We start from the raw sequence: 23,502 nt of genomic DNA on the forward strand, positions 1-23,502 counted from the left end.
CTTAATCAATTCAATTGATATACTATTTACTCCAATACCACTGTTCTTTAATTATCAGTAAACCTTCTCGGGATGTTCCTTTGCAACGTTATACCTTGATATTTTATGAACAGAACTTGTTATTCCTCGTCAATTTCTCATTAAATTCTTAGTTTATATCTTCTTTTTGGCTACTTCCATCGCTTTATTCCTTATTTTCATCAAGCTTTTGATGTCTATAAATGGGAGTATTTGGGGTGATATGAGAAAAGAGGGATAAGAGTACTTTGCCTGTTTTGGAAATTACGGCAGTTACGATTGATTATTTAATTGTGTCTAGGTATACGTATTAGTAACTAGCTTCTCCCACCCACTTTAGTTTGAAGACTCCATGATTGAAGTCCTTTTGTGTTATCTGTATCCTGATCATTGCATTGTCGTAATTTTAAAATATTTTCGCGATTAACTTGGTCTGCATGGTTTATAATCTTATATATTACAGTTTTTCTTTATGGAAATATCATTTAGAGAGGTCAAGAGAAAGATCTATTTACATTGAGAAACGCTTGTTTGGGCTTGGCATTACAGTTTAGTGAACTAAGGTTCTTAGCCTTTCTATAACACTGAAACAGTCGGCTGAGGTTGGATGGAATTAAAAAACACTGAAATATCTGGTACAAAAATGCTAATCACGTCGATATAGCGGGTATTTGGTTTAAACAACTCCTAAGTAGTTATATTTTCGGAAACTGTTTCTATATTGTATTATAACCACGGTAAGCGCGTGATCCCGTAATTCCTTTGTAACACTAATGCATCAGATTATTTTATCTCGAAGAGGATTTTTTATTTCATTGTTTTAAAATTTTTTATTAATTTTTGCCAATGTAATAATACCGCTGTGATCTGATCGGCAATAGTGGCCTTCGATGTGTTTTTATTTTAGTATTTTTATATCAAAAACCATAAATACTATTTTGGGAGTTAATAAAAGTGGCATCTAGAGAAAATTGTTCTCTACCTTTTTTACTAGCCTATTTCCCTCTCCACCAAATGCCGCGTTCAAATTACTCTTACACGAGTGTAATGTAAGCCTCCAGAGCCAATGCCAAGTAATGTTAACACAATCAAGTATATTCATCGCTCTTGTCAGTCAGTCCAGTAGTTTTTCAATGAACGGAATACCAAACATTTCTCAGGGTCCATTTTATTTTCTCAAGTATCTTTTTGTTGCATCTTATAAGCATAAATCCTTACCTAATTCTCAGCTACCCTGCAACCAAAACTCCTTAAAATATACACCGATAAATATACGTTTATCCTCTTTCTAAAATTTTATTCACTAAATGGCACCTCCTTCGCGTATTTGATATTGGTGTACCGAAACGGTTTCTTTTTATTAACTTTCCATTTTAACCTTGGTTAATGCTTTTTCTGTAATTTCTTCATCATTTATTACACCCTCATATCCTTCGCCATTCATGACAATAAAAATGTGTTTGCCAGGATGATTTATTTTTTTCTGGAAAATTTCATATTTCACTATCCTTGGTTAAAAATTTTTAATTTCCGATGTTGAATTATAAAAAAATCGTTATTCGTGAAGTGATGAGGTATTCCCTGTGTTATTTTTATGCTAAATTAAAACTCATTTCGCGATGATTTTTGCGAAGGTTTTATTCATACACCTACAGTGAAAAGATTTTATCGTTGAAGAAAATAAAGCCATTTACGCGAAGAAGTAAAACTAACTGGACCATATAATTCTCTAGAGAATTCTGGGAATGCGAAAATATAATTTCAAGGGCCGAAAGAAATAGTGTACTGAGCATAATACAGTTACATATTCATGATGCGAAGGAAACAGTTGTTCGAATTTCTCCTGCCTGATATTGGTAGAACAAAATGACCGCCAGAGTTGGAAACCTTTCAAGATTAAATATACATACTTAAATTTAAACTAGATCACAATTGTTTTGCTAGGATTTTGGATGAAAAGTGTACATTGTTTGTAAATTAAAATGAAAAATATGATATGATACATGCACATTGATAGAGACTGCGAATTCCTATTGAAATAACCATAGGTTGTTAAAAGAGAAATCTGCTATGCTTTACAAAAGTGTGCTTGAACCTGTGCCGTGACAAACTTCACATTTCCTGGAATTTGAAAACCGTGAATATTGTTGAGATGTACAGCGTTACGTTGAAAGTATAATTGTTAAATAAAAACAGTATAAAGTTCTTGCACTGATGTATTTTCAAATGTTCCTTTTTATTCATTTGATATTTTATTTGATACATTATTTTATAAAGTAATACTATTATTACTATAGTATGTATTTAATAGGGGCTAGCATGTGCTTACATTAGGCGCATTTGAGAGAACAACCAATGTAAGAATCTATATAAATGTATGCATTCGCCCAAGAATTGAACGAGGGATATTGAAATTCAGTGCCTGAAAGTTTTCAAAATTCATATTGCCGTAAAATGCAATTTATGTAATGTGATGACTACTGAATTGAAGCAGATTGTTTATTCTAGTTTTACTTAAGAATTATCATTTCTTCTGCCGTGATCTTCTTTCTTCCGATAGGTATATTTTTACGTTAACTCATAACCGCGATAAATAGACTCGGTGACAGATTACCCTATGCCCCACAATTTTAATGTTTTTACCTGAAAATCGATTGATATCAGGCCTGATGAGAAAATGAAATTAGTATGAGTATGAACGCTACACCCAGTTGTGGTGAATCATCTGTAATGTCATTAATTTTATCATTATTTTGCTTATCAATTTAAGGGTAACGTCGACATCCATTGAGGTAATAGGTAAGAATACGGGTGCATTGGCTTGATAGCAAACAATTTTTACCTTCCAGGTTCGATTATTTTATTTGAAAGCCACCACCAGAGGCTTTAAATTCTTCCCCGAAAACGCGGAATTTATAGAAAACTGTTGGCGAGCAATTAGCTCATTTGGCGCCATTAAGGGAACCGCTGGAACGGCAGCAGTTTAAGGGCTAAAATGAATTAGCACCGCATAATAACACTCTTCCGACGCTGTAAGGGCCATTGGTCGGTTCGGGAGGAGGCCGCGCCACGTCCCACCGTCCTCCCACCCCGCCGTTCTTAAACGCCTATGAATCATTGATGAGCCACTCAGTCGCTGCACAGTAGCTGGCAACCTAATCAACCCAAAATAAAGGGTTTAGATAGATCATCAGATGCCGTCATCTTCATGCGACCTTCCTCCCCATCCCCTCCTCCTCCCTGCCTCCTCCTATCCTCTCTCTTTCTCTCTCTTCCTCCCTCTCTTACTCCCCACCGCCCCAAAAATAATCACACGTTTCTTCGGTCCCTGTAAATTCCGATTAATCAATGTTTGGAGTTTTTTTCGGGCGCCGTTATGAATGCATAATTCGTAGTCATTAAGCCAGGGCTCTGCTTGGCCACTCATTAGCATACGCCACCACAATTATTGGCCGTTCATCAACCGCGACAGCGGGCAGTTGCCGTGGCGCTGGCGGGACGCACTGAGCGGGCTGACTTCATCCGCCTCGCCTCGCAATCGCCTCACACCAGCGCCCTCCGTGGCCAATCGCCGAACCAAACCATGTGCAGGTTCTCTATTCACGGAGGCGGAAGGAAATTTACGAAAAAAAAATACAATGCTCACCATAATATGGAGATAAAAGAGTAAGACTATTTAACTCCTGTTTTACACTGATATATCATATTCAATGGCTTGACCGTTCATATTCTTCGTTGTTTTCATAAAAATATACATGAATGATGGATTTCTTAAATTTATTAGCGATCGAATCCGCTAATTCAATTTGTTAAAATATATTATATGGATGATTGAAGAAGGCGACGCTAACAGCCAGTATGGCATTCAACTATTTTAACAAATGTGGGGTTTAACTCGACTTGAGCGTCAATTATAGCATGTAAAGTAGGTTTCATGTAACCTTTTTCAGCTCTTCAAGTTACTAAATGGATAAGTTCCTTCGGTCATAATTGGTTTATTTGGTTTAACGACCACAATGTCGCTGCGTTAAAGTAAGGAACGATTTAATCCTATTTTAAGGGGGGAAAAGGTTCCTCTGGTTTGGCTGACCACTGTGAAAGCCTTGTTTTCTAATGCTAATACGTACTAAATACGTGCTATGCGTATATGTACTCAAAAAGAGTTGTTTATGAGCGATTCCTCTGCTCTTCGATGGTGCCCTGCGAAGTGTACTACTTCAATTATTTAGTTTGCGTTACTTCGAGCCGTGACGTGAACCAGCTAATTTTACTAGCGTAGTAATTCAATATTATACTTAAAGGGGCCAAAGGTGACAAGGAGGACGATTAGCACTAGGATTGTACTGTTTATATAGTGGCAATCATTTTTTGTAAGCGAAAGTTGGATCAACGGGATTGCATTCACGCTGTTTGCTCGCGCCCGTGCCATGAGAATAATGATATTATCAGGTCTGATGAAGACGCTTATAGATACCCCTACTTATTCATTCAGTATCCTGATTAGCGCACAGGTGGTGCAGCAGCACGTCCATCCGTGGGCTAGTGCTCGTGGCCATCTTGCGCCCGGGAATTCCCTTTCCCTCGGCCAAGGTGACACCTCGAAACCGCTGCAGCGATATCCGGGATGAGCAGCATACTTCAGAGACAGCGTGATGAATGGGTGCTAACAACGTTTGAATGATAGCATCCCATGAGAGGACCAGCTTCCATAAATTAGCCGCCCACTGGACCTTAGACTCACTGGCTTAATCGCCTCAGAGAGAAGCGAAGTGCGAGGGATGGGATTGCCCCACCGCCTAGAGTTAGACCGAAACCTTTCTTTTCGACATCCTTTTACAAAACGACATTCGCCTTCGTAATCAAATGCACACGTGGCTTCGTAATTTGTCCACTTGCCTTTAATGGCACGTTGACCAATGGTTTCCACTTTCGTTTCTCAACTCAAGATACATGAGCATTAGTATTAGACTCAGCTTCTATTACATAAGGTATGGTTTATGCAAATTACTTCGTTCTTATCTTATCTAAGAGTAATTTAGGTCCTCATTGTTGGAAAACGTTTTTTGAATAAGAACGAGAAAGAAAGTTGACGGTATATCAAGGAATTATTATAAATAAATGTCATTGGTAGCTAAGGAATAATACGCTTATTTAATGACTGTTCAAGGACAGGATATGAAATTTAAGGGCGTTTTATCATTTTACATTAGCTTAGTGCTTTTATGGATCAACATTAAATTTCGGTTTATTGTTCAGTTAGTTCTGAAAGGCATAAATCATTCTGGGAACACCCATATTTCAGTGAAGAATCCAGTCGCAGAAATGAAGACTCTTAATTGCACATTCTGGCCTCGACTTAAGGGTACAAGGTATCGTTTTCTCATGGCTTAAATATGAAGAGTTTTCAATCCTTTTTGTTTACGACAAAACTTTTCAATTGAGTTAAAGTAAACTTATTGACAGTAATATCAGCGTAATAAACTAACTGGTAAGTCAGAGGGTTAACAAAAAAGTTAGTTACTCCACATTAGTCATATTTTAAATTACCTAAATGTAGATGAACAATAACTATATTCAAATTTGAAATTCTCCAAATCTAGATGAAATTTTACTCAAAATAACGTCACCGCATGTAGGACGAATTTTCAACGACAAATTTAGAGAGATTTTATGACTTAATTTGTGTTTACTTTCCATTAGTTTGAAATGTCTGAAAATACAGATAAGTACATCAAGTATTAGGTAGATGACTACCACAATTAAAGCAATTTGGTTGAGGAACTTTCGTGCCCTCGGAGGAACATCATTTACATTGCTGATGTCCATTCAATAATTTAGACATACTCGTGCAGCCAACCGCAAAATCCATTCATACTCCTGCATCATCTGCCAGACGTTGAAATGAGTGATCGGTTACAAGGCCTTGGAAATATAGTAGAATTCATTTCCACTAATACTGTAAGGGTGTAGTTCTGTTTGGTTGGCATAAAAATGTTACCCCGCTTCAGAAAAAGGTGCCCTGTCACCAATGAAAAAAAACAATCGGGATTTTCAAAGAAGTCTCGCACACGGTTTGTACCCAGAAAGAATCTCTTGCTGAGAAAGGGATTTTCTGTCACCGAAGCGGCCGAGGAATATACTCTCCGAGCGTCGCCTCACAACTAAATCCCATTTATTTACTGCTCGGATCTAAATCAGTCGTAATCCCCGTGACGGGGACGCCGATATAAAGTGTCTCCCTGGCATCACCCCCAAATACACCGCACATAGGGAGAGACACACACATATATTTACCCTTACATTCTCCCCAGTCGAATAAAAGAACACAAATCCCTAAAAGTAGGAGAAGACGAGGAAGAATAAGTGGAGGTGGATAAAGGAGTAGTAGGGTCGGCGCGGGAGATAGACGTTTTGGCAAGCGAAAAGCCAAACGACTGGCTAAAGGGAGGGTTCAGCGTCGTACCCCCGCGGCGAGAGTTAACTAAGTCGACGAAATGATAAGGAGGAGCTAGTCGGGGACACTCAGCGTACGTTGAAACCACTCTTGCACTCCCTCCTCGCCCCTTCTCCCCATGGGACCTCCGACGGAGGGTCGGAAGGGTAGAGAGGAAAGTTAGAGACGGCATTCGGGTGGATGACGGGGAAGTCCTCGGCGGCTGTGAGGGAGGGGTATTGGATATGAGAAGTAGACCTTGGGGATAAAGGGGGAAGCCTAAGGGATCTGAGGGTAAAGTAACCTAGGAGAGCCTTAGAGTAGGTGGAAGGCAGGGTAAACAGTGAGGTACAGGGTACAAAACTCAGAGAGCCAAAATTGGTGAAGGTGAGAATCAAGAATTTTCAATGGATTCCAAGTGGTAGCAATTGCGTAAACAAATACTATTCGAGTAAGTACATGTAAAATCTCTGGAATTTTTTTACACTCAATGTATTTATTCATTTTACACAAAGTAATTAAGAATATACCTGTATGTGAAGCGTAAAGGATCAAAAATACACCGAATAATAGCATTTTCGTGGGAATAAAAATTAGCTCAATGCACAACTCAGCACGGAAAGGGAAACCTGTTTAAATATGAAACCGTTGGTTTAGACGACATAAACTCGTTGTCAGAAATAAAGGTTAGCTAAATGAAAAGCAGCGATTGGAGTAGCATAGATTGACGGAACTACAGGTAAAAACGTTGGAAGAAGGTGAGTTAAAACGATACATACCAATGTCACAATCGTAACATGCCTCATGAATGTCCTAGGTAGCATAGGGTACGTTGCATGCCAAATGGGTCGCACATTATTTTGAGCGTAAGGATGGCAACAAGCGTGCATTAACTTGAGGAAAAAGTGTGTAATCATTTGAATCAATAGGAGTTGAAACGAAAAAAATCACTCATAGAGTTTTACCAGGACTCACTTTACCTTGCAAATCAACAAGCCTATAATACTCGTATTCTCCCGTGAGCTCAACTACAATTCATAACTACATTCTGCCCTAGATAACTTAACGTATGAACGAAGAGAATAGGCAAGTGCGTAGTGAACCGCGTCTCCGACGATTGGCATGGAATACTAATTGAACCTCCCCGGACAGTGAGATTTGTCGGGAAAATCGGACATTTTGCAGCGGTGCAACCGAGAGGTTTTACGTGAGGGGATTGGTAAGAATGGCTCGGAGACATTGAAGATTGAGGTGAGAGCGGGGGGAAGGACATTAGGAATGGTGGGGTTGGAGAGGGAAGGGGTTTGAGTTCACTTAGGACTGCGACGAGATGTGGGGTGGGGTGATTTGAGAGGGGTGCGAGGATGAGAGAAAAAAGGGGATGGACGCTTAAGGCGCTTTGGAAGGAGAAGAAGGAAGGAAGGAATGTTCGAATAGAAATTAATTCGACGAATGTAGAAGGGGGATGAGGAGGTACGAGTTGGGGTGAAGGATTTGCATGGAAGGGGGGGGAGTTTGGGGTGGGCTGGGTGGAGGGGGAGGGTGAGTCGTCCTGGAGGTGGTCGGAGAAGGGGGAGGATGCCGAAAAAGGGGGGGGGAGAGAGAGAGAGGGAAAGCGGGGAGATAAAGAAAGGCCCAAGAGTGCATTTGCATTTCATCGCAAGGATATGGCCCCTAATCAGCCATTAATGAAAATGGCGGGAGAGGGTGGCCGTAGGGGATGAGCGGAGCGGGAAGGGAAATGCGAAAGGAGTCCAGAAGGAAGGATTGGAGGAGTGTGGGGAGGAAAAAAAAGGCTTAAGGGTTTTCTTCAGATTTGCACGAAAGCTGTTCAAAGTGCCTTTTTTGGACTTACCAGCCGAACTCCTTCCAATCCGCCCCCTCTCTCGCACACCCGTCCCCTCGCCAGGGTGCTCTCTCCCTTCCCTCTCGTCTCTCAAACTCTCTTCATCTCCTCCCACCCTCCCTCTCCCCCTCTAAAACCCACCCTTATCCAAATTCCAAAAGCCAAGTTTCCACAGTTGAATTCGAATTATTTTTCTCAAGGTACAACACGCCATTGGCACTTGTCCTGTTAGTATTTGTGGTCGATAAAAAAAGCTTACGGCTTTCTCTTCGTGGATTGCGAAACTGGAGGGATTAAGTCCATTTAGAGCGCAAAGTTGTTAACAGGGATATTGTTTAATGTTCCCAGTAACTGCAGTTCTCTTAGGGTTAATACTATGACTGTAGAGGTCGTTAAAGATGGGAGATTTTATCTCTATCAATTTCCCCTCGAAATATTTTATTCATTTATACATAACATGGCAAAGGATTTATGATACTTTGACGGTTCAAGATATAAACTGTCCGTGAGCATAACAAATAATAACATGCTTTGTGTTTTTTTATTTATTTTAATGATTAATGAATTTTTATCACGAATTTTGATGCCATGTAATTGGAGCCTAAAATATAATTTGATAGCATTTAAAAAATAGTTAATGGGTAATATTAAAATTCGCATCTCGCCGACAGTTTTCACTGTTTATTACGTAAAGTGAAAAATGTTCAGTATACTTGAAGGAAAGAATTAAAGAAGCTCAACTAATTGGTGTCACTGTGAGTACGATAAATATTATTCAAATTCTAGCATGAGGTAGAGAAAACATCGCGCCGCGAGAAGATGGAGCAAGTGAAGTATTTCATCTCCTTTAGTAACAATATAACGTTGATTGAAATCGGTGAGCGTGGAGCGCATAATAGTGCTAAGAAGTCACTTTAGATTATGAGATAATATTTATGCACATTTCAAAAATGAAGTATGAAAATTAAGTATTCGAAATGAGTAAATTTGTGAAACATTTTGAGTGGAGAATTTGGCCAAAGATGAATCAATACCTTAAAATGCGGACATTAGTGATTTGGCGATGGATAAGTTCCATCAGCAGTATGATAATTTTTGACGAGCACTACTCTAGCCTCAAGCCTCAAATACTACAACAGAAAAATCCTTAAACCCAAAAAATATTTTGATAGAAATGAGCTCTTACGGCTAGTAATATTGAATGAATATAAAACTCCAACTGCAGTAAACTGTTTACGGCTATTGAAGTTTTATATTCATTCAACAAATAATATTTATTAAATAAAATAAAATTTTTAAATCAAAAAAACAAATATTTCATTATTACATACCACTAGATATTGAGTGGAATAACTACTTATTTGTGTTCCATCTCCTACTAATTACAGCAATAAATTATTTCTTAATTCTACACACTTTCTACTGCCCTTAATTCCATTGTAAATACTTATATTTTCCTCCTCCTAACTCACTTTCTCAGCATTTTCCCCTCAATAATTTTCTTCAGAATTCCATTGCATCTCAGTATATCCTACATCTACTTGTTCGGCCTTCTTAGATATTTTCAAACAGCTGTTTCTCATCCCCTAGCGTACATAGAATATTATTTGTATTCCTTTGCGTTCATTTTATTCTCATAATTCTCCTCCACACCAACATCGCGATCACCAAATCCTACAATCTAACCATCCTCTTACAGCAACGACTGAGCTTTCGAGTCATACAAAACTACTCATCATATTAAATGAATTTCCACTAGTCTTTTCTTGGCGTCTTAACTTTAGGTAAACTCAACTCCCAGCTCTTCGGAAACGATCTCTAACGCATCGCAATTAATCTTTTAATGGGAATTAATTGGAAAGGCTTATGAAGGAACAAGGGCGATGCAAAAGTAATGAGAAGGGGAAGATAGTTGAATATGAAAGAAAAGCCGGATGAATATGGGCACTAATAAACACTAGTCACTAAAGATATACATCATGTTTTAGAAACACAATAGAAGGGGTAGTCCCATAATCAAAACAGAGTATAGAGAGATGCAATTAACAAGGGCTATCGGGGCGTAAGATAATACTCTATAGTCAAGGGGAGACTAATGAGAGGTAGTAAGCGTATTGTTTCACAACACTGGTAAGTATCACCATTCTATTTCTTGCACTGCACGACATTTTACCGGTATTTTACGTTGAAAAACATGTCATCTTAATAAAATATTCAGAATTAGTTCGTAGAAAAATATATAATATAAAGTATGGATGTCAGGTGTGGTTGTAATCAGTGCATCATTCTCAAAGATTTTGCATGCACCCACTTAAAATGACTATGAAAGCTAAGGCCCCAAATAAATTCTAAATACGGTTGCCTTTCAAAGTCAAAAAGTAAAAATACATTTTGCTTTTAATACAATATTTTTATACTACGCTCCTCAGTTTAAATACATGCTGTATTTGAAAAGTGTTTTAATCAGATTTTTGTTAGCATGTCTAGTACCATGAAAGTGCAAGAATTCCTACTTCGTCATTATTTATTGAGTTATTCATCATTGGTTGAACGCATTGTGAAAAGGATAGTGAAAAGAAAAATATACAAACGAAAGTTTCTTTGGCGTTCCCACAGAATTATTGATCAACATCATTTAATTGATTTGTTGGACAATGCAGATCAGCGAGTAAGTCGTATGCGTCGGCCGGTTCTTTTGCATGTAACTTGATTTTCTTAGTCACCTTTACACGCTGTGTGTGATATTTGGATTTCCTAAAAATATTATTAGTAGAATATCAGTCAGCATGATATTTATTTTATCTCAAAAGCTAAAAATTAAACCAATGACAAAGTGATGCACCTACGAGTTGGAGGATACGGTTCGGAAAAATTAATTTTGAACAAACATCGGTGAACATTTTAGTGAATGTTTTTTTTTATAGCCAGAATTTCATTTTGAAATAAATTTTCGAAATATTTTAACGAAATTGACGGCATGCTATCATTCTCAGCTGAATGTTTAAAGACGCCTTGCGTTATAACAAGGCGAAAGAGGGTTTCTTGCATTGTGCATGAACCTGCATCCCATAATATGTACTTTAATTAAGAAAATAAGCACATTTGAGGTCAAATACAGGTATTTTATAATGTCTGGAAGGTTTTTGACCCATTTGTGATTTATATTTGCTGTTAATATCACCATAATTTATATATATATATATATATATATATATATATATATATATATATATATATATATATATCACCATTCAAGGAGCGGGCCTTCGTTTTCCACTAAGAAGGGCTTCTCAAAACCAATCCGTTTTGGTTATATATTTATATTCCAGCCAATTCCATCTTTAGACAACATCACATTAAAATGCTTCCAGGTCCTATAAGTAGCTCACATCTACTACCATTCTTACCTTGTTATACCCTCGTATGCATCGTAAAACTCAACCGTCTTCTCGTTACCAAAGCTGCATATCCAAACGTATAGTCATCAGACCCTAATACTTGGTTGATACGGCTATCTGAAGCAGTGTCTTTGCCAATTCAATTGTTTTTAAATATTTTTTTTGTTTTTTTTTCTATGTTTTTAAGTTGAATTCAGGAAATCAGAACCTGATGTAGCCGTTAAACCTCTAAAGAGGTTGACTTAAAGATGATTGCATTCCTCCCCCTGGCAAAAATGTCAGAAACGTGCAAACACTTGAGAACGTGGATAACGACCGATGCGTCAGAGATTTGGTCCAAAGTAATATATCGAAGAATGGAGAATAAAATAGGTGGAGCTATTAGATGATATTTCATTTGGACTGAGAAGTCGAGGAGCTAAATAAGCCATTCTCTCCCCGACTCATCATGGAGAGGAATATGTAGAAACACCAACCGACCTATATCGCATTCCTTTATCTGTAGAAAGGAATATGATGCTAAATTTCCAAAAGGACTTTGAATTGAGCTAAGACGACATTAATTTTGATGCATACTCTTTTGAAGCATTTATTAGATAGGGTGAAAGCTGTGATAAAGCTAAAATAAAGAATGGAGTAAGGTAGGGGTGCTCATTATTGTCATTGGTGTTCAATTTAATGAGAGGGCAATTTACGAGATCAATGAACAAATAAGAGGTGATGTTGCAATCTTAGAAGAAAGGATAAGTATTCTTCGATCTGTAGACATCATAGCTTAACTTGCTGGAAAGAAAGTAGGATAGTAGGATACCTTACTGTACAATGATACAAGCCAATATGGAGGACATTATAAGAGTGTATCTCAAGATAAAAAACATTTTCACTCGCATAATAAACGTTTTACTAAGGTAACGATCTGCAGTTGAATTACATAAGGAATTTTCTAAACCAGGCTAAAAAAGCACTTATAAGAACAAGTGTAAGAGTTCTGATATGTAGGCAGCAAGATCACGTGCAATAAATGAAGCAAGAGGAATGTAGAAATGTGCAGAAAAAGAATGGAGAGGAAGGCTTGCTATCTAGAGGAGCAACTACTAAAGGAAAAAAGAACTGGCATATACATGAGGAAGCGCCTCGTTTAGATTTATGTATAGAATCTGTTTTTCTGCAGATGTCAGACTTGAACGATAGGGGAGGCAGAGAAATAAGGCTAGAGGAAATGGACATGTGGTGCTGCCAAAGAATGACGAAAATAAAATGGAGACAAAAAAATTGAAAAATGATATTCAAGAGTGAGCAAAGAGAGAAGCCTATGAGGAAGACTTATAAGTAGATGAGGGATATTAGTTGGACACATCCTGAGGCAGAATAGCTACTAATGACTAGAATTAAAGGAAATATACCCATAGGGGAAGAATTACAGAGGAAGGCCACGAATGAACTCTGAAAAACAAGTCATGGAAAATATCGTTGCAAGGTGCTATGATGGTAGTGAAGAGATTGGCCAGAAATATGATAGCCACTACGATATTCGAATTGAGAACACGCAATGATAAATATCCAATAATCGTTAATAAAACCTTTCCAAAGATCCATTCTTCTAAGACTGAAATAAATATTTAGTTCCATAAATATGGCTAGATATTACAGGCTGTATAATAAAATAATTTTGAAGAAATATATTAGGCCGGCATATTTTCGAAAGAATGGAAATCGGAGAAAAATACTTCATAAAGTATACCGTATATTGTTTATATATTTATCAAAAAATTACCAATATAAATTTTTAAAAAATGTTCAGTGCAAAGTGTTTGTTCAATATTGTCAGCTTCATATTTATGATTACGTTACTTAATCGTTGGAACTCTTGACTAATATGTACATTTCCGGTTTTTTTGCAAAGACGGAATGATATTTAGGACTGTCGACGATGTCAGTCAATGACTTCTGGCTCGTGCCTTTCTCTTTCAATTCAGAAACAACTGCATAATTCATACCCCAGATTTATGACGCTCCACCTTTGGAAGTGGATAAGTTTTTCACTTATTTGTTTTCAAAGACACTCGAAAATACACTCATACTTGACCTTTTGTGAATGATTTAGGGGTACGGCGATAGGTGCGCTCAAATTTAGGACGTAAACAATAAAATCAAATTTTTCCCATGCAATGAAAATGTGTAAAACATAACTATTAAGAATATTTTTGCATGACAATGCTTATATTATGATGACTGTTGATCAACGAAAGAATCTTCCATCTTATATATTGGTGATAAACTATTTTACGATTTTGCATATTAGTTTATCTTTCTTCGGTGTCTAATTTTCATTACGCGGTATTGTTAGTCTCCGGGGTGAAAAATCAGGACATGAAACGACTATAACGACTCGTGTATTCATTCTGGGGCTCATATTTGCCAAAATCTTAGAATCCGTTTGACTAGAACAGCCAAATTATTCCTGGAAGTATTTTGTTCAACAACTTAAGGTAACGGGAAATATTTAGCTTTCATTTTTGCCGAAAATATTTTCAAATCTTGAAAGCTCTGGATTTCGAAAGAAGAAAACCGATACTGTTTTCTTATAATAAAATCTTCGAATTATTTCCTGATTTATTATTCCCTGAAATATATTTGGATTTAGAAATTTAATGCCACCGCATAGGTGTCCGCAGAAGTCTTTCATTACGACGCAGCGCCCTTGCCAGGGGTGGAACCCGCGACCCGCGCTTTTTGCGAGCACCAGGTCTAGGGAGTGCATAAAATCGAGGTTCTTAGGGATGGACTTCCCCCGTTCACCTTTTGGCAAAAATGTGGTTGCACAAGTTATACGATAACATTTTTGTCACTGGCACTAATTCTATTCGGGGAGATAGGGGTAAAAAATAAGAGATCAAGAAATGCTGGCGGAACTAATGCCACCTCCTAGAATCTGATTTGTGCCCTATGCTTTGTTCTTCCGACCCCCATTCCGACGAACCCTCACACCACTCCTCCCAAACGTCTTCCTCACCCCTTCCTCAGAAAAACTCCCTGCACTCCCCAACCATCTCCGGGAAAATATGGGGCTCCCTTAAATTTTTTTTCGAGAGGTGATGCTCTTGAGGGGCTTGGGGGAAGCGGTACGAAGACGGGGAAGGGGATGGTTCCGAGTGGGGTATGCGTGGGGGGAGTGACGCGGTGTGGTTGGTTTGAAGGGGTTTTTAGAGGAGTTTCAGGATGGGAGGGAGAGAGAGAGAGAAAGGAGGAGGAGGAGGAATGTTCTTGACGAAGAGGCGAAAATGGCGGCGAGACATGTCGAGAGCTTCATAAGCGAAAGGAGAAGACTGGGCTCGGAATGGGGTCGGAGTTGGGAAAGAGAGAGGGGATCGGATGCGGGAATGGTGTGCCAGGGTGTGGGGGAGGGAAAAAAAGGGTGTGTAGGGGTGGGGTGGGAACCGTGGAGAGGAGGGTCTCCGGGCGAAGGCGGTCCCTGATTACGACCGCCCAAGTGTTTTTATAATTCCTTTCCCTGACTTTGTCGTATTTTTCCTCCCCTTCCTCATCCCACGTCCCGAGCGGGCCCCTTTTTATTTCATTATTTTTTTATCCTCTAGTGCTTGTACAAGGATCTGCAAAACCTCCGTTTCGTTTCCTTCCCCCGCCCTCCAGCCCCACCCACTCACCCGCCCCGCATCCCTCTGTTCCCCGCGACCACCCCACCCCCCCGTATCCCCGACACAACCCATCTATATAAGACCTAACCCCCGCCCTCTCCCCCTGTAGGGCCAAGGGGGTGCCTCTTAATTCCTCCCCCGGTGCTCTGGGTGGGCGCCTAGTTCCCATACCGTCATCTTCCCCGATTCAGAGCGCATCAAGGGGTTTTGGGTAGTTCTCCTACCCGGGGTAGGATGAGGGGTACGGTTGGGCGTAGTCTGTGTGGCGTCCCTGCGGGTGAGGAGGCAACGGTTGGATAGTCTAGCGGAGCAGCACTTGCGCGGGGTTTCAAGGGTTTTCTTTTACCTGCCTCATGTACTCCATCGATACCCTCGAATTATAGAGTCCTTTCCGCTTGGAATAACGGGCGTAAGACGATAATGGTAGGAGGAGGGTTGGTTGGATAAGGGGTCTTTTGTTTCGCTCCCTCACAACAACCCGACTCCGCAGTAAGACATGGCTTTGCGGCTTGGAAAATTCAAATGCGTCTGAATGGCGATGATTGTATCCGGTATCTCGAGGATTCCTTCGCTTCAGCACCACGTTGCAGGGTAGTGATTTCGAGTAAGCTGTCCCAATCAAAAAGGCACTGCCTTACTTCTTTCCCTTCAGTACAGTTTCTCTCTTCGTAATGGCTATACATTCTGTGTGGCAAATTGCTCCATGATTTTAAACATTTCTTTGTAGTAAAACTAAGCAATCTAAAATTTCAATATTTGAATACTATTGTTTTTTTTCATCAGCAAGTTATGAATATTTGCCGCCAGTATTGTAAAATGTACATTTCGAGTACAGCGTATTGATTTTGTTACTCTTAGTTAGAAAGACTTATGTTTACAGTATTTGGTAATTAAAAAATAAATGTAATCAAATTTTTTTCTTAGTTGATGCGAGATATTTTCTGTAAAATGAGTTCATATTTTAGGGAAGATGTTTAGTGAATTATATCAGATAGCAATAGTATTGTACACATGAATACTTCCTGTTTAATCTAATTGAAATTCTGGTACACATGTAAGATAAAGCAGTACATACAATCAATGTTATCCTTTCGAATGTTATTGTGACCAATATGTAACAGGAATACGTGATATGGGCGAATCATGTAACATAATCCGCCACTACAGTGAACATAGTCTCAAGGAACCAAGATCCACTCGCTTTCGTAGCCGAGGGCTTATTTGTTGCCACAAGCGGAAAAATGCTTCGCTCCGATGTCAATGTATTCGTTGGCAAATAATTAAACTAATGTTGAACAGTACTTGAAAAATATAATAGTTCAACTCTTTGCAAGAAAATTGATAGGGCTCGAAAATTGTTATAATTTTTTGGGTATGAAATATCGAGTTGTAGTTGCATCTCCAAACTTGCGACTCAATATCTCAAGACTGACAAAGGAGGGAAAACATCTTAGAAATAATTTTTTTATTGTAAGAGATATTTCAGAATCAACTATCATATCTCTCCCCAACGGTGGTTTTTTTGCAGTTAGGTTTCACTTTGTCTAACGATGGTACTGAGTGTACCAGTAAACTAATGTATTAGCCATAGCCATCTCATCAATTATCAGCTGACACCCTAATGGAAGTATCGATGTAAGTTGTGCATTACAGTGCATACCGGAAATACCTAGGAAACAATAACGTTTGCATAAATAGTGTAAATTGCTCTTATCTTTAGGAGTCGTACGGAATGGTTCTGAACAAAATTTAATTACCTTTGACTCCTAGTTTCTAGAACTCAATCTGTCTTATTGAAGAAATAAATTCTTACTCAAATTTTATGAAAATTGATCAATAATGATTTTACAATGGTGAAGATACCGTTTAATTGAAAATATTAGTAGCTCCATAACCAACTTATTGACGTATAGCCAAAGCCCTACCATTATCAACCCATGGTATTTTGGTTGCATCTCATTATTTCGCCTTACTGTACTTTGGCACTCATTTAGTCTAAAATGAGTTTGTTTAAATAATGATGCAGTGCATTTCCTTTAACTTAATGGGATTCTTAATTATACACTTATTAATACACCGCATTACGAGTTAAGCATTAAATGACGATAAGTTATTCTTAAATATAATTACTCACCTAAGATGAAAGATAAAATAAAACGACCTAAACCTATTCTTGAAATTATATTCCACTCTCTCCGCCTGCTGAATAGGCTGCCATCTCCCTAAATACGCCTAAAATCTGCAGTTTGTTAATGTTTACTTAATCACTTCCGCACATGACAAAGAGTTTGAGTATTTTAATGGCTTTTTCAATCCCTCTCACCAAAAAAAATAGTGAAACACCTTTCGGAGGAAAAAAGGAATGCAAATTAATTTCCCTCCCTCTTTCAATTCCTTTAAAAAATGCAGAGAGCTCGAAATTAAGAAAGGGAAAACTCAATTGCGGGTCAGTCAATCCGCTTGACGAGTTCTTTTTTAAGAGGGCCATCCCCTCTTCAGAGCGACAAGAGTTGCTGTTAATTCCAGAAAAATGAAAAGGATTCCCTTCCCTTGTCTCTCATTTCCAGTCCCCCTCCACACACACACCCGCCCCCACCCGCCTTCCCGTTCCCCGCCCAAAACCACCCACCACCCGATCGTTCGTTTCCCCGAGGTTTTTTCCCCCTCTCGCGCAATGAGGGAACACGTGCCCCCTACTGGCCCCCCTCCCCAGAATGAGGCATGCCTCTCCATCTCTGACATTACATTCCCCCCTCCTTCCTTTATCCCCTTAGTTCCCACCCACTCGCCACTCGCCCTCCCTCACTTGCGCCCCCAATGTCGATATATCTCATCCCACCCCCTTTCCCATCCATCCATCCATCTGCCCCTCCCAGCACTCGCACGCCGAAGCAAACCACCAACACCCCGCCATCCTCAACTGCCTCCTCCTCACCCACCCCCCGAACCTCCTCCCCCCTCATTCCTCCTCTACCATCCACGGAAATTATTGATTTCGCCGAGTGTCCATTTGCATTTTTCTTATCCTTTTCCCCCGCGTTTTCCTTCCACCCACTCACTCAGAGCCCTCCGCTGTCCCCGAAAAACACTACCCTATCCATCTCCTCGGGGTTTTTTTTTATACATCATCCACTCTTCCCCGCTCCTCTCTTCTTCCTCCGTCTCCTCCCACTCAAGGGAGAGGAAGAGTTCTCTCCTTCCCTCACCCCTCTCGCCCTCCACACCGTCCCCCCTCACGGTCTTGGCCACCGTACCTCTCTTCTTCTCCATTCTCCCTCTCTTACGCCGAGGAGCTAAGAAGAAGTAGACGGAACGGATGAAAAAAATGGAAAACGTGGAAGGCAGGGGTGGGGGTGGTGGAGGCGGCATTGGTGGAGTGGTTGAACGTAAAGGGTGGGGGGAGCATGCGTTTGGTATCTGCAGGAGGGGGAGGGGAAACGGAGGAAGAGGAGGAAGGGGGTGGGTTCTGGGGAGGGGATTGTATAATTCGAGAGGGAAGCACCAAATATTCCCCACCCCAAGCCTCTCTCCCGGTTCCCAAACCTTCTTTTACTTTCCCCTCCCTCCTTCCCTCGACCTCCGCATCTCACTTCTTCATCCTCCTCTCTCTCTCTGCTTATTTAAGAACCCCTTCGGAACACCAACCACACCCTGCGATCACTTGCCCCACCCCCGAACCCAAGCCATCTCCCTCACTTCCTCCCCAGCGCACTTCCCGTCTTCCCCCTCCTCGCCTCTGCCCAGAGGAAAACTTTTTGAGCGGTAACAAGATGTGTCCTCTTCCCCCAACTCTCTCTCTCTCCGCCCTCCTCGTCCCCGCCCACATGCCTTCCCCCTGCCCCGGGACCATCAAGCTCCACATTCCTTGAGCCCTTAAATCAACAAACTGGATTCTTCGCGCCTGTCGTCACTAGTCCCGCCCGTCGAACCCTGCAACGGGTGTACGGAGTGAAGTTGGGGAACGGGCGGTGATATTGTCGGTGGCGTCCGTAAATTCCAGACTCGGGTAAATATGGGAGGTAGTGCGCTGTGGTCAGATATAGGGTCAATTGTCTCTGCTAACGCACTTAGGAAGTTTTTTATTCGTTTCCGAATTGAATTAGCCTCACTACCTTCCGTTCTTGTGAACCCATTTGGCTTTTACGTAATTCAAAAGTTGGTTGAATTGCAAATAGTGGCAGGGAAATCATTGGAGACTTTCTCTAATGGGACGGAAAGCCCGAAATCAATGATATATTTTTTAAATTTCTGCATTTTTTTCATTTTTGAGTATCCTAATTAATAATCTCGGTGTTCATTGATTTCTGATTTCGCCAGTCATTCCTTTAAATTGTGCTTTGCTACGCTTATCTTCATCCTCAAAGTTGATTTCATAAATGATTGATTCACAGTGTCTTTTTCCAGGTAAAACACACACATATATGTATAAATGGTTAATAGTCATAATTGGGAATTTTTAATGTCTAATGACTGATGGAACTATTCAAAAACCTTATCATTCCCTTAACGTGGAAGGCAGCACCCTCTACGTTTAACGTAAAATGCACGGATTTAAATAATCACGAAGTTGAGCTGTTATTATGCTGATTTTGGTTTGATCGAGTCCTGATTGGCTACAGCCATCCTCTTTGCATTCCGGTTGATGTGCTGCTCACACTTATTAAAACCCCCAAAATCAGGCATGAGTATTATTCGCGATGGATAATATGTCATATGCACCTATTATTATTTGTTAGTGTACATAACTACCGTTTTAGGTAGGTTTCGGATGAAGAGAGACTGAAAAGCGATACGTTTCATAGCTTGGTCTAAGGAGACACAACCTGACACCTCTCTCTCTTTATTCCGTTACACGTTCCTATTCTTTTCGTCTTTCTACCAGTTTTCAATATTCCATTGTCAATAAAAATACTCCGCACCCACCTTTATTGCCTACTTTGGAGATCTCTCAACAGACCTCTCTCCATCTTCATCAAGCCAACTATTTCTTTGTTTTCTTTTCTGTCAATTTCACCTTTACAATCCTCCATGCGCACATTACAAAAGCCCCCAATCTACGGCTATCATCCTGCTTCATCGACCAAGTTTTCGTGCCGTACAAAACCACGCTTCGTATCAGTTGTACTTAAAGTCATACAAGGGTTTTATATAATTCCTCAGTTTCATACATAGTGGTGTCAAGTTACAAATAAGATCGGATGCAAATTCCGCTAAAAATAACATCACCATTGTTATTCTGTAATCTTAGGATTTCCTCGAGTCTATTGATTAGGCCCCCTGGAACAAAATCCCTCTTTGAACAGTTGTGAAATGAATCAAGTTGAACAGTTGCAGTAAATGAACCGCAGTCTTTCGATAAATTTACACACACATGTATACTACCTTGATCAAAAAGTTCCCGGAATAACCACCGTGTGGCGCTCCCATCGTTCCGATTTGAGTTCTGTTTTTTTTGTTAAATTGGTACATCTGTTGTTGATATTCCCTTTAAATCTCAGTGTCATAACTTGACATTTGCAAAAGTTACGGTCGGTTTTCGGTATGTCCATCAGTGCTTCCTGCGATTTTTCCATTACTTCCTCTCGGCTGCTAAAACGCGTTCCCCGTAATGGTTTTTTAACTCGATTGAACAGAAAGAAGTCACAGGGAGCCAAATCAGGTGAATTCGGTGGCTGTTGGATGGTATTTGTTGCATTTTTCGTCAAAAAAATTACGAATAATGATAGCACTGTGCGACGGTGCGTTATCATGGTGCAAAATCCACGAGTTTTCTGCCCACATTTCTGGTCTCTTTCGGCGAATTGCTTCACGCAAACGTCTCATAACGCCCAAATAATACTCTTTGTTTACTGTCTGGCCTTCTGGCAAAAATTCATGATGCACTACACCGTTGTAATCCATGAAAACCGTCAGCATTGCCTTCTTTTTTGACTGAAAATGACGTGGTTTTTTTGGTCTCGGCTCATTTGGTGAACGCCATTCACTTGCCTGATGTCTGGATTGCGTGTCGTACTCATAAACCCACGTCTCGTCTCCAGTAATGATCCTTTTGATGAATGTGGGATCGGATTCAGCCTCGCAAATCATGTCTTTTGCGACGTCAACACGGTCTCTTTTTTGCATGAAATTGAGGTCTTTTGGAACCAACTTTGCTGCTACACGACGGAAACCCAAATCATTAACCACAATGTCTTGGGCGGATCCATAGGCAATGTTCAAGTCCTCCGCTATTTCTCTGATGGTTAATTTGCGGTTATTGACCAACATTTCTTTTACTTTATCAATTTTTTCACCGACTTTCGATGTCGATGGTCTGCCACTGCGTTCATCATCTTCGATTGACTCACGACCACTTCTGAACCGCTCGTGCCACTGGTAAACGACCGTTTTTTTTAGAGAATCGTTGCCGAAACACTTTTCCAACATTTCTAACGTCCGTGCGCCACTAAATCCGTTTTTTACGCAAAATTTAATACAAGTTCGTTGTTGCAAATTTAAATCCATTTCTGCAATTGTAAAAAATCGCCAACACACACAGAGATAGATGTACTCTTGGCTACGTAACGTTTGCAAATGTCAAGTTATGACACTAAGATTTAAAGGGAATATCAACAACAGATGTACCAATTTAACAAAAAAAACAGAACTCAAATCGGAACGATGGGAGCGCCACACGGTGGTTATTCCGGGAACTTTTTGATCAAGGTAGTAACTTGTATTTCCATATATTTAAATATTTAAATGACATTTGGCGGTTGGCGGAGAACTTTTGCTGTGTTCGATACTGAGAGAAAATTCATCATGTATTCACTCTAAAGCGTAGCTAATGTATGATAAAATGCCGATGAAGGCATATCATTGCAAGCCAATTGATGCGTAATGATCAATAATTTGCATCCAAAAGGGCTCATATAATTTTCAAAATTAAATCACATGAAATGTCATGAAATAGAAAAATATTTTTAAGTCTGTGGGAAAATAAACTTTTGTTGAGGCATTTAGTCGCACGCATCCAGTCATGGTGTCCGAGTTCTTTTTTCTGTTCAGTGCATGGTTTTCATAAAAGTCAATATGTGCATAAAGGCATCCCCAACGTTAACAAAATTGAAAAGTCAAGGGGCTCTGCACGCTTAGCGAATGAATGTTGCTACAGGTACCATATCTTTGTCAGTTGAATTCATTGTATTCACATATACCGAGTTATTTTATACCTTCCGATATTTATAAGTCGCAATGGTACTAAAAATACCTGGTTTTTATAAGTGTTATTGCTATTATTTGAAATTATAATCTTTTAATAATTACTTTAATAGAGATTATTATAATATAACTTAGTCAAGGAGTCATTTTAAAATTATAATACTTGTTTATTCAATTATTATTTTTATCGTCTCGGTTATTCTGCAACACTCCGACTATTTTGTAGGGCTACAGTCCATTCTTACTCCATTTAGTGAACTCCCATTTTTATAAAATGGTAATTTCCCAATGGCATTAATAATCTGGCAAGACATTGAATTAGGAATCATTTTGTTTGATTTTCATCCTGAGTTCCTTAATCGCATTTCTCTGGCTCAAATTCCGGTGTCTGTGTATTTTCCTGTCTCATTTAGAGCATACATTTTAAGCCTTTCTTAACCTCTTAAAATTAGTAACTAATGATTAAGAATGGTAAATTAGCAACTAATAGCAGAGTACTGTATAGTGCCTTGAAACAAGGTTACTCTCCTATCCCACTGAATCCTCAAATCCCACCTATTTCCATATCTAAATCCATGCTCTTCAGAGAAGAATGCCCTTGAACGGTGGTTGCCTCCCGTTACGTTACTACCGAGTTTCTTCTATACATGATACCCTAGGTAGCAGAGGAATGGTGTTTTTATAATACTTGATAATCTGAGTCGGTATTAAAGGTTATCGAAAGTCCGGCTCAACGATAGATATTCTCGCGTACCAGCAGTGCGTTCACGAAATTCCCTTTTTCAATCGTGAGAACCTTTTCTAAGCTTCAATAATGGTAATTATTTCATCAACCTTCATAATTCTAGTATATTACAAATAAAAAGTATTATTTAACAGAAAGAGGTTTCCTTCGTATACACGCGCTAATATTTTGACCTTTTAATAATTCTATCAAATTATTTCCAAATT

The sequence above is a fragment of the Hetaerina americana genome, unplaced genomic scaffold, assembly GCF_022747635.1.
Source record: "Hetaerina americana unplaced genomic scaffold, ioHetAmer1.1.p SCAF_17, whole genome shotgun sequence".
Taxonomy (NCBI): domain Eukaryota; kingdom Metazoa; phylum Arthropoda; class Insecta; order Odonata; family Calopterygidae; genus Hetaerina; species Hetaerina americana.